General features: G+C 45.7%; 1 protein-coding gene and 1 long non-coding RNA gene across 15 annotated transcripts in view; one reads left to right on the forward strand and one right to left on the reverse strand.

The window, feature by feature from the left end:
• Positions 1-736, reverse strand: LOC117960125. The gene is made up of 2 exons (XR_004660072.1): positions 355-736; positions 1-269 (listed from the first exon to the last, which is right to left on the reverse strand). It is a non-coding gene; the product is annotated as an uncharacterized LOC117960125 (long non-coding RNA).
• A 244-nt stretch (positions 737-980) lies between these two features.
• Positions 981-2,851, forward strand: part of adgrb3 (adhesion G protein-coupled receptor B3) — a 109,689-nt gene continuing 107,818 nt past the window's right edge. For 3 of the 14 annotated variants that reach the window (XM_034897735.1, XM_034897738.1, XM_034897739.1), the window contains exon 1: positions 981-1,518. The gene's annotated coding sequence lies outside the window, so the exon portion shown is untranslated. The remainder of the gene's footprint in view (positions 1,519-2,851) is intronic. The other 11 variants (XM_034897726.1, XM_034897728.1, XM_034897736.1 and 8 more) reach the window with 6 other exon arrangements.

A 2,851-nucleotide genomic window follows, 5' to 3' on the forward strand; every position in this document is an offset into this window, starting at 1 on the left:
TAATTATAAAGCTGATGCTTTATTCGCACCTGATAAAACAACACCCAATAAAACCCTCCCTCCATCTTCAATGGGTGGGCGGTGTGATCAACAGGCGATTCAAATGACTCCTCGTCCTCATGTCCATTATAGGCCCATTCTCCCCATTTACTCAGGCAGCGAAGGCTATTGCAGAGCCATTGATGTCGCATTGTCAGTGACCAACTGCTGAAACCTGGTGTTTAAAGAATTAACAGTGCTGATTGTTGAATCTCAGCGTCAGGGCAGAGCTTTTGAAAAAAAAGAAGAAAAGGCATTGAAGCTGAAGCTGCCTTTATTTTTTTAGGAAGGTCATAAACACATTTGTACGCTTACCTTGAACATGCTACACACATAAGCATTCCCCTGAGAGTAAAAGTACAGAAGGTGGAAGGAAAAACTGCAGGTTTGAGCTGCACCTGTAAGGTGTTGACTACCTGGAACAACTTTCCAAAGAGGGCACATGTTGCCCCTTAAGCATGTGTTCCTCCAGCAGCATAAAGTCAACGAACAAGAAGACGTGCAGCGTGCGTCTACACCACCAAGCAGTGAAGAAATCAAAACGAGCGGCTGTCAATCATCAGGGAAGAGAGAAAAATGACCAAACACACCAGCGAGCTTTCCGGTCCCGCTGATAGAGTGCGCAGGTTGCATTTATGCTCATGTCATTCTCACGCACTCCCCATTCCCCCTAAGGAAAAAAAAAAAAGTCCATGAAATATTCCTGTTTTGGATAACGCTGCAGCAGCGGCGTTGTCTGAGCACAACTGAGAGGGTCCAGTTCAGGGGGGAAACCCTTTTGACTCGAATTAAGGGGAGGCATAGTCTACATGAGGAGGAAAAAGGAAGGAGGAGGGCAGGGAAGAAAGTATTGGTGGTGCCAGACGCAGCGGCAGTAAGAAGCGTACGTACGTGCTTTATCTTAGCGGTTGAGTGTGTGACGTGATATTGCAGCCTGCTCCTGGAGCTCTGCAAGCACCAAGCAAAGCGCGTCTATTTCTCTCTCTGTTGTAACTCACTAGTCCCCAACATCTCACATCCACCCACTACGGATCCTTTTTTTCCTCCCCCCTTTTTTCCCCCAGAGGGGGGGTTTGCGCGACTTGCCGGAGAAAACAGATCAGTGGGAATAGAGACGTGGAGTCTGCCGAATTAATTTATGGTAATACTGTAAGAATTGCCTGTCTTCTTTTCATCACTCCAAGAATTTCTTTCTCTCTGTGTCTCTCTCTCTCTCTCTCTCTATTTCTCCGTGGCTGTCGTGTTTGGTTGCGCTCCGTTTTGATGGGAAAAACCCAGAAGAAGAAGAAGAAGACGGGGGGGATATGAGCGGGCAGACCGGAGCGTAACGCATTTTATTTGCATCCATTGAACCATCTTGTTGCGCCGGACTTATTGTCGGGAATGGGGAGCGTTGATTCACTGGAACGCTGCAGAATTTATTTATAAAGGATGTGGTCAAGTATGTTGGAAAAATAGCCATAGCTTCCGCAGTGTAAGGTAAGCTTTTATTTATTATCATCATCATCATCATCCTCATCATCATCATTCATTTTATCACTATTGCATGGAGCAACTGAAGCAGCCGAAAAGCTCATTTTTCTATGTCATCCCTCAGTTAAAGTTTAGCCCCCCCCCCCCGTTAAATATTTGTCCTGTCTATTCAACGTGATGGCTTTAGAGCTTTCATCCGCTCACATTAGTCCAGAGTGCTTAACAGCTGATTTCTAAAAGCTGATCTCTCTGTTAAGAGGCAAAAAATCACTTTAACGCACCGAGAGTCGAACTGACACTGCATGAGATGTAGCCCGTGTCTCTATATTCAGATGTCCTCTCGAGACGGAATTGCTCTAGAAGCTCCGGCAATAAAATCAGCGTCTCTTGACGACCAATTTCTCATCCCCAGAATACTGATTTGCGTGTAGCCTTGGCCGTGAATCTTGCGGAATTATGTGGATTTATCGCGACTAAAAGCTGATTTCACTAAACACTGCTGCTACAAATCCTTATGTAACTCATATATTATCCTGATGTGGTGTGACGGGCAGGTTTTACCATTCCAAAAAAAAAGAAGTTAGAGACAAAGCCTTCCCTAAGTGCAAATGTATATATTCTGTGGACTCTGGTATCTATAACCTACTTGGAATTTCAACGCCCACACACACGTACACACGCGCCCGCGCACTCAGACGCACATACGCACACACACAGTTCGAGACACACACGCACGCACGTGCACGTTCTGCTGTGACACTGCTCACAGCTGCATTGCCTGTAGGATTAAAGCAATCAGGACATCGCATTGCATTCTCTTTCTTTCTCGCACACACACACACACACACACACACACACACACACACACAAACTAGCGCGCACACAAACACTCGCGCGCGCGCGCACACACACACTCGCGCGCGCACACACACACACACACACACACACACAGGCTCTTTATCAAATTGCATTGTCAAGCCCTGAAATTCGGAGACATGCAGCTCGTGTAGTGGAGCGAAAGCGCGCATGCATGAGAGGAGCCATAGTGACTGACCAGGCGGACGCAGAAAGATATTTTCCTTCAATATCATTTGCATTCCTCAAATTGTCTAACTCTCGTGTGAGGAAACAGACTCAATGCCGAAGACAGCTTGAATGGAAAAAGATCCTAGATATTGCGTGAAATGAGCAGTTGCATCCCACAGAACTTGCAATGAAACGCACTGACTCATTGTTTTTAAATGTCAGATATTCATAAATCGCGATATTTGAATATCTCCAGGGATTGTGCCACAGCAAATACGACCCAATTAATAATGTCTAAATGACTCACATTAAC

Source organism: Etheostoma cragini, chromosome 17, assembly GCF_013103735.1.
Source record: "Etheostoma cragini isolate CJK2018 chromosome 17, CSU_Ecrag_1.0, whole genome shotgun sequence".
NCBI lineage: Eukaryota > Metazoa > Chordata > Actinopteri > Perciformes > Percidae > Etheostoma > Etheostoma cragini.